Here is a 10,000-nt window from a genome sequence, read left to right as displayed (position 1 = left end):
GGATCAAAAGTTAGGACACATCGGGCGCCGAAGGGTCTGGTCAAACCACTAAATCGGTCGCCGGCGGGAAAATGTCCAAAGTACCATGGTTCTGAGGGTCTGACTTCCCTCAAAACTGTCCGTTACTCATTTTCTATTCGGACTGAGCAGTTTGACACCACCCCCGTCTCTCTAGGACATGGAAGTCCTGTTGCCAAAAACCAGGTTTCTGAAATCGCGCCGGTACCTGTCTGGTCGACCCGCCACTGAGTGTGTAATCCAAAACAGGCCAAATATCGATGAAGCCCTGAACCTCACAGGGCTTCTGTGCGCCCCACCATCGGGGGTCAAATTCAACAAAAACGTGATAAATCAAAAAGTACACATCCGATCTTGATGGGGTTTTTTTTGCACGAAAGTGCATAAATAGACGAGCATTTACATTCAATTAAAAACGTTTTTGTATAAAACATTTTAATAGGAAATCGTGTTTCAAGTTTTGGGAAAAAAGTGAATGTCACAGGATGCATAGGTTCCTGTGGATGCGAATTTTTTTTTACATTATGTAATTGTTGCCCATCACGAGAGAGGGTATGAGACGAAATTTGGGACCTCTAGCCCTTCGGGAAGTATTTTTAATCATTTTTTGAAAATTACAGAAATTGGTCGAAAAAATGACAGAGTCCCACTTTTCACAGCCGTGCACCTGGTGATTGAAAACGTGCATCTGGTAACCCAAAAATGCGGTTCTCAATGCGCTTGCCGGTGTTACAGATATACATGTCCGATAATGATGCACCCTACTACGGACCTTTTTCAATGGGGGTCGGCCTGAATTATTTATGGAAGGTATGATTACTTTTTTTTTCTCCGTGCAACTGGTGATTGAAAACGTGCACCTGGTCACCCAAAACACGGTTCTCTATGCGGTTAGCGGTGTTCCCGAGATTCATGTCCGATAATGATGCACCCTACTACGGACCTTTTCAATGGGGGCCGGTCCGAATTATTTATGGAAGGTATGATTTTTTTTTTCTCTCTCCGTGCAACTGGTGATTGAAAACGTGCATCTGGTAACCCAAAACACGGTTCTCTATGCGGTTAGCGGTGTTCCCGAGATTCATGTCCGATAATGATGCACCCTACTACGGACCTTTTCAATGGGGGCCGGTCCGAATTATTTATGGAAGGTATGATTTTTTTTTTTTTTCAACACTTTTCCCCTCTTTTTCTCTCTCTGCCGGGGCCGGCCCTGGGTGCTTTATGGACGGTTTAAAACATGACTATGGATGCAAATGCTCATTTTCCTCCGTGCACCTGGTGATTGAAAACGTGCATCTGGTAACCCAAAAATTATAAAAGGGTTTTAAATACTTTTACCCGTCATTCTATTGATATAGCCCGCTAGGGGAGTGCCCCACTACGGCCCTCTCTCTGTCAGGGCCGTCCTTGGGTGCTTTTTACACACTTTAAGAAATCACGATGGATGCAGATTGCTATTAATCCTCCGTGCAACTGGTGATTGAAAACGTGCATCTGGTAACCCAAAATTTCAAATATGGTTCAAAATGAATTTAAAGGCACCCCTCTCATTGTTGCCCGCTATGGGAGCACCCCACTAAGGCCCTGTCTCGGTCGGGCCCGTCCTGAGTGCTTTATAGACACTTTAAGAAATCGCGATGGATGCAGATTGCTATTAATCCTCCGTGCAACTGGTGATTGAAAATGTGCAACTGGTGATTGAAAACGTGCACCTGGTCACCCAAAACACGGTTCTCTATGCGGTTAGCGGTGTTCCATCTATTCATGTCCGCTTATGGCGCACCCTACTACGGACCTTTAGCAATGGGGGCCGGCCCGAATTATTTATGGAAGGTCTGATGATGATTTTTTTTTTTTTTTCACCATCTCTTTCTCTCTCTGCCGGGGCCGGCCAAGAGTGCTTTATGGACGGTTTTAAAACATGACTATGGATGCAAATGCTCATTTTCCTCCGTGCACCTGGTGATTGAAAACGTGCATCTGGTAACCCAAAAATTATAAAAGGGTTTTAAATACTTTTACCCGTCATTCTATTGATATAGCCCGCTAGGGGAGTGCCCCACTACGGCCCTCTCTCTGTCAGGGCCGTCCTTGGGTGCTTTTTACACACTTTAAGAAATCACGATGGATGCAGATTGCTATTAATCCTCCGTGCAACTGGTGATTGAAAACGTGCATCTGGTAACCCAAAATTTCAAATATGGTTCAAAATGAATTTAAAGGCACCCCTCTCATTGTTGCCCGCTATGGGAGCACCCCACTAAGGCCCTGTCTCGGTCGGGCCCGTCCTGAGTGCTTTATAGACACTTTAAGAAATCGCGATGGATGCAGATTGCTATTAATCCTCCGTGCAACTGGTGATTGAAAATGTGCAACTGGTGATTGAAAACGTGCACCTGGTCACCCAAAACACGGTTCTCTATGCGGTTAGCGGTGTTCCATCTATTCATGTCCGCTTATGGCGCACCCTACTACGGACCTTTAGCAATGGGGGCCGGCCCGAATTATTTATGGAAGGTCTGATGATGATTTTTTTTTTTTTTTCACCATCTCTTTCTCTCTCTGCCGGGGCCGGCCAAGAGTGCTTTATGGACGGTTTAAAACATGACTATGGATGCAAATGCTCATTTTCCTCCGTGCACCTGGTGATTGAAAACGTGCATCTGGTAACCCAAAAATTATAAAAGGGTTTTAAATACTTTTACCCGTCATTCTATTGATATAGCCCGCTAGGGGAGTGCCCCACTACGGCCCTCTCTCTGTCAGGGCCGTCCTTGGGTGCTTTTTACACACTTTAAGAAATCACGATGGATGCAGATTGCTATTAATCCTCCGTGCAACTGGTGATTGAAAACGTGCATCTGGTAACCCAAAATTTCAAATATGGTTCAAAATGAATTTAAAGGCACCCCTCTCATTGTTGCCCGCTATGGGAGCACCCCACTAAGGCCCTGTCTCGGTCGGGCCCGTCCTGAGTGCTTTATAGACACTTTAAGAAATCGCGATGGATGCAGATTGCTATTAATCCTCCGTGCAACTGGTGATTGAAAATGTGCAACTGGTGATTGAAAACGTGCACCTGGTCACCCAAAACACGGTTCTCTATGCGGTTAGCGGTGTTCCATCTATTCATGTCCGCTTATGGCGCACCCTACTACGGACCTTTAGCAATGGGGGCCGGCCCGAATTATTTATGGAAGGTCTGATGATGATTTTTTTTTTTTTTTCACCATCTCTTTCTCTCTCTGCCGGGGCCGGCCAAGAGTGCTTTATGGACGGTTTAAAACATGACTATGGATGCAAATGCTCATTTTCCTCCGTGCACCTGGTGATTGAAAACGTGCATCTGGTAACCCAAAAATTATAAAAGGGTTTTAAATACTTTTACCCGTCATTCTATTGATATAGCCCGCTAGGGGAGTGCCCCACTACGGCCCTCTCTCTGTCAGGGCCGTCCTTGGGTGCTTTTTACACACTTTAAGAAATCACGATGGATGCAGATTGCTATTAATCCTCCGTGCAACTGGTGATTGAAAACGTGCATCTGGTAACCCAAAATTTCAAATATGGTTCAAAATGAATTTAAAGGCACCCCTCTCATTGTTGCCCGCTATGGGAGCACCCCACTAAGGCCCTGTCTCGGTCGGGCCCGTCCTGAGTGCTTTATAGACACTTTAAGAAATCGCGATGGATGCAGATTGCTATTAATCCTCCGTGCAACTGGTGATTGAAAATGTGCAACTGGTGATTGAAAACGTGCACCTGGTCACCCAAAACACGGTTCTCTATGCGGTTAGCGGTGTTCCATCTATTCATGTCCGCTTATGGCGCACCCTACTACGGACCTTTAGCAATGGGGGCCGGCCCGAATTATTTATGGAAGGTCTGATGATGATTTTTTTTTTTTTTCACCATCTCTTTCTCTCTCTGCCGGGGCCGGCCAAGAGTGCTTTATGGACGGTTTAAAACATGACTATGGATGCAAATGCTCATTTTCCTCCGTGCACCTGGTGATTGAAAACGTGCATCTGGTAACCCAAAAATTATAAAAGGGTTTTAAATACTTTTACCCGTCATTCTATTGATATAGCCCGCTAGGGGAGTGCCCCACTACGGCCCTCTCTCTGTCAGGGCCGTCCTTGGGTGCTTTTTACACACTTTAAGAAATCACGATGGATGCAGATTGCTATTAATCCTCCGTGCAACTGGTGATTGAAAACGTGCATCTGGTAACCCAAAATTTCAAATATGGTTCAAAATGAATTTAAAGGCACCCCTCTCATTGTTGCCCGCTATGGGAGCACCCCACTAAGGCCCTGTCTCGGTCGGGCCCGTCCTGAGTGCTTTATAGACACTTTAAGAAATCGCGATGGATGCAGATTGCTATTAATCCTCCGTGCAACTGGTGATTGAAAATGTGCAACTGGTGATTGAAAACGTGCACCTGGTCACCCAAAACACGGTTCTCTATGCGGTTAGCGGTGTTCCATCTATTCATGTCCGCTTATGGCGCACCCTACTACGGACCTTTAGCAATGGGGGCCGGCCCGAATTATTTATGGAAGGTCTGATGATGATTTTTTTTTTTTTTTCACCATCTCTTTCTCTCTCTGCCGGGGCCGGCCAAGAGTGCTTTATGGACGGTTTAAAACATGACTATGGATGCAAATGCTCATTTTCCTCCGTGCACCTGGTGATTGAAAACGTGCATCTGGTAACCCAAAAATTATAAAAGGGTTTTAAATACTTTTACCCGTCATTCTATTGATATAGCCCGCTAGGGGAGTGCCCCACTACGGCCCTCTCTCTGTCAGGGCCGTCCTTGGGTGCTTTTTACACACTTTAAGAAATCACGATGGATGCAGATTGCTATTAATCCTCCGTGCAACTGGTGATTGAAAACGTGCATCTGGTAACCCAAAATTTCAAATATGGTTCAAAATGAATTTAAAGGCACCCCTCTCATTGTTGCCCGCTATGGGAGCACCCCACTAAGGCCCTGTCTCGGTCGGGCCCGTCCTGAGTGCTTTATAGACACTTTAAGAAATCGCGATGGATGCAGATTGCTATTAATCCTCCGTGCAACTGGTGATTGAAAATGTGCAACTGGTGATTGAAAACGTGCACCTGGTCACCCAAAACACGGTTCTCTATGCGGTTAGCGGTGTTCCATCTATTCATGTCCGCTTATGGCGCACCCTACTACGGACCTTTAGCAATGGGGGCCGGCCCGAATTATTTATGGAAGGTCTGATGATGATTTTTTTTTTTTTTTCACCATCTCTTTCTCTCTCTGCCGGGGCCGGCCAAGAGTGCTTTATGGACGGTTTAAAACATGACTATGGATGCAAATGCTCATTTTCCTCCGTGCACCTGGTGATTGAAAACGTGCATCTGGTAACCCAAAAATTATAAAAGGGTTTTAAATACTTTTACCCGTCATTCTATTGATATAGCCCGCTAGGGGAGTGCCCCACTACGGCCCTCTCTCTGTCAGGGCCGTCCTTGGGTGCTTTTTACACACTTTAAGAAATCACGATGGATGCAGATTGCTATTAATCCTCCGTGCAACTGGTGATTGAAAACGTGCATCTGGTAACCCAAAATTTCAAATATGGTTCAAAATGAATTTAAAGGCACCCCTCTCATTGTTGCCCGCTATGGGAGCACCCCACTAAGGCCCTGTCTCGGTCGGGCCCGTCCTGAGTGCTTTATAGACACTTTAAGAAATCGCGATGGATGCAGATTGCTATTAATCCTCCGTGCAACTGGTGATTGAAAATGTGCAACTGGTGATTGAAAACGTGCACCTGGTCACCCAAAACACGGTTCTCTATGCGGTTAGCGGTGTTCCATCTATTCATGTCCGCTTATGGCGCACCCTACTACGGACCTTTAGCAATGGGGGCCGGCCCGAATTATTTATGGAAGGTCTGATGATGATTTTTTTTTTTTTTTCACCATCTCTTTCTCTCTCTGCCGGGGCCGGCCAAGAGTGCTTTATGGACGGTTTAAAACATGACTATGGATGCAAATGCTCATTTTCCTCCGTGCACCTGGTGATTGAAAACGTGCATCTGGTAACCCAAAAATTATAAAAGGGTTTTAAATACTTTTACCCGTCATTCTATTGATATAGCCCGCTAGGGGAGTGCCCCACTACGGCCCTCTCTCTGTCAGGGCCGTCCTTGGGTGCTTTTTACACACTTTAAGAAATCACGATGGATGCAGATTGCTATTAATCCTCCGTGCAACTGGTGATTGAAAACGTGCATCTGGTAACCCAAAATTTCAAATATGGTTCAAAATGAATTTAAAGGCACCCCTCTCATTGTTGCCCGCTATGGGAGCACCCCACTAAGGCCCTGTCTCGGTCGGGCCCGTCCTGAGTGCTTTATAGACACTTTAAGAAATCGCGATGGATGCAGATTGCTATTAATCCTCCGTGCAACTGGTGATTGAAAATGTGCAACTGGTGATTGAAAACGTGCACCTGGTCACCCAAAACACGGTTCTCTATGCGGTTAGCGGTGTTCCATCTATTCATGTCCGCTTATGGCGCACCCTACTACGGACCTTTAGCAATGGGGGCCGGCCCGAATTATTTATGGAAGGTCTGATGATGATTTTTTTTTTTTTTTCACCATCTCTTTCTCTCTCTGCCGGGGCCGGCCAAGAGTGCTTTATGGACGGTTTAAAACATGACTATGGATGCAAATGCTCATTTTCCTCCGTGCACCTGGTGATTGAAAACGTGCATCTGGTAACCCAAAAATTATAAAAGGGTTTTAAATACTTTTACCCGTCATTCTATTGATATAGCCCGCTAGGGGAGTGCCCCACTACGGCCCTCTCTCTGTCAGGGCCGTCCTTGGGTGCTTTTTACACACTTTAAGAAATCACGATGGATGCAGATTGCTATTAATCCTCCGTGCAACTGGTGATTGAAAACGTGCATCTGGTAACCCAAAATTTCAAATATGGTTCAAAATGAATTTAAAGGCACCCCTCTCATTGTTGCCCGCTATGGGAGCACCCCACTAAGGCCCTGTCTCGGTCGGGCCCGTCCTGAGTGCTTTATAGACACTTTAAGAAATCGCGATGGATGCAGATTGCTATTAATCCTCCGTGCAACTGGTGATTGAAAATGTGCAACTGGTGATTGAAAACGTGCACCTGGTCACCCAAAACACGGTTCTCTATGCGGTTAGCGGTGTTCCATCTATTCATGTCCGCTTATGGCGCACCCTACTACGGACCTTTAGCAATGGGGGCCGGCCCGAATTATTTATGGAAGGTCTGATGATGATTTTTTTTTTTTTTCACCATCTCTTTCTCTCTCTGCCGGGGCCGGCCAAGAGTGCTTTATGGACGGTTTAAAACATGACTATGGATGCAAATGCTCATTTTCCTCCGTGCACCTGGTGATTGAAAACGTGCATCTGGTAACCCAAAAATTATAAAAGGGTTTTAAATACTTTTACCCGTCATTCTATTGATATAGCCCGCTAGGGGAGTGCCCCACTACGGCCCTCTCTCTGTCAGGGCCGTCCTTGGGTGCTTTTTACACACTTTAAGAAATCACGATGGATGCAGATTGCTATTAATCCTCCGTGCAACTGGTGATTGAAAACGTGCATCTGGTAACCCAAAAATTATAAAACGGTTTTAAATACTTTTACCGGTCATTCTATTGATATAGCCCGCTATGGGAGCACCCCACTAAGGCCCTGTCTCGGTCGGGGCCGTCCTTCAGTGCTTTATATACAGTTTCATATATTACGATGGATGCAGATTGTGATTGTTTTCCAAAAGACCCGTGTGCATCTGGTAACCCAAAAATTATAAAACTGTTTTAAATCATTTTACCGGTCATTCTATTGATATAGCCCGCTAGGGGAGTACCCTACTACGGCCCTCTCTCGGTCAGGCCCGTCCTTAGGTGCTTTATATACAGTTTAAGATATTACGATGGATGCAGATTGTGATTGTTTTCCAAAAGACCCGTGTGCATCTGGTAACCCAAAAATTAAAATATGGTTCAAAACCCGGGTAACACCACTCTATTTACGGACATGACAGTAGAGCTTACCCCCTGGAGCTATTGACCTCCAGGCTTGTAGGCCCTTACTCACCACCCGGGTATCACCCCTCTATTTCGGGGATGATACCAGCAGGGGACCCCCCCCACCTCCACAACCTCGCATACCAGGTGAACCAGGGCACCCACACTTAAGCACCCCTCCTCGGACATTAAAGCAGATAACCGCGCTGTTATGAACCGCGTGCACCTGGTCACCCAAATGGAACTTGTGCACCTGGTCACCCAAAAGGACCGGCGTGCACCTGGTCACCCAAAGGCCGGCGTGCACCTGGTCACCCAAAAGGACCATGTGCACCTGGTCACCCAAAGGCCGGCGTGCACCTGGTCACCCAAAAGGACCGTGTGCACCTGGTCACCCAAAGGCCGGCGTGCACCTGGTCACCCAAAGGACCATGTGCACCTGGTCACCCAAAAGGACCATGTGCACCTGGTCACCCAAAGGCCGGCGTGCACCTGGTCACCCAAAAGGACCATGTGCACCTGGTCACCCAAAGGCCGGCGTGCACCTGGTCACCCAAAGGACCATGTGCACCTGGTCACCCAAAAGGACCATGTGCACCTGGTCACCCAAAGGCCGGCGTGCACCTGGTCACCCAAAGGACCATGTGCACCTGGTCACCCAAAGGCCGGCGTGCACCTGGTCACCCAAAGGACCATGTGCACCTGGTCACCCAAAGGCCGGCGTGCACCTGGTCACCCAAAGGACCATGTGCACCTGGTCACCCAAAAGGACCATGTGCACCTGGTCACCCAAAGGCCGGCGTGCACCTGGTCACCCAAAGGACCATGTGCACCTGGTCACCCAAAGGCCGGCGTGCACCTGGTCACCCAAAGGACCATGTGCACCTGGTCACCCAAAGGCCGGCGTGCACCTGGTCACCCAAAGGACCATGTGCACCTGGTCACCCAAAAGGACCATGTGCACCTGGTCACCCAAAGGCCGGCGTGCACCTGGTCACCCAAAGGACCATGTGCACCTGGTCACCCAAAAGAACCGTGTGCACCTGGTCACCCAAAGGCCGGCGTGCACCTGGTCACCCAAAGGACCATGTGCACCTGGTCACCCAAAAGGACCATGTGCACCTGGTCACCCAAAGGCCGGCGTGCACCTGGTCACCCAAAGGACCATGTGCACCTGGTCACCCAAAAGAACCGTGTGCACCTGGTCACCCAAAGGCCGGCGTGCACCTGGTCACCCAAAGGACCATGTGCACCTGGTCACCCAAAAGGACCATGTGCACCTGGTCACCCAAAGGCCGGCGTGCACCTGGTCACCCAAAGGACCATGTGCACCTGGTCACCCAAAAGAACCGTGTGCACCTGGTCACCCAAAGGCCGGCGTGCACCTGGTCACCCAAAGGACCATGTGCACCTGGTCACCCAAAAGAACCGTGTGCACCTGGTCACCCAAAGGCCGGCGTGCACCTGGTCACCCAAAGGACCATGTGCACCTGGTCACCCAAAAGCCGGCGTGCACCTGGTCACCCAAATGGAACTTGTGCACCTGGTCACCCAAAAGCCGGCGTGCACCTGGTCACCCAAATGGAACTTGTGCACCTGGTCACCCAAAAGCCGGCGTGCACCTGGTCACCCAAATGGAACTTGTGCACCTGGTCACCCAAAAGACCGGCGTGCACCTGGTCACCCAAAAGCCGGCGTGCACCTGGTCACCCAAATGGAACTTGTGCACCTGGTCACCCAAAAATTATAAAACTGTCCAAAATGCATTTACCGGTCATTTTATTTATATAGCCCGCTAGGGGAGTAGCCCACTACGGCCCTCTCTTGGTCGGGGCCGTGCTTAGTGCTTTATGGACACTTTAAGATATTACGATGGATGCAGATTGTGATTGTTTTGCAAAAGACCCGTGTGCA

The sequence above is a fragment of the Oncorhynchus mykiss genome, unplaced genomic scaffold, assembly GCF_013265735.2.
Source record: "Oncorhynchus mykiss isolate Arlee unplaced genomic scaffold, USDA_OmykA_1.1 un_scaffold_315, whole genome shotgun sequence".
NCBI classification, from domain to species: domain Eukaryota; kingdom Metazoa; phylum Chordata; class Actinopteri; order Salmoniformes; family Salmonidae; genus Oncorhynchus; species Oncorhynchus mykiss.
Note: the sequence above shows the minus strand (reverse complement) of the source record.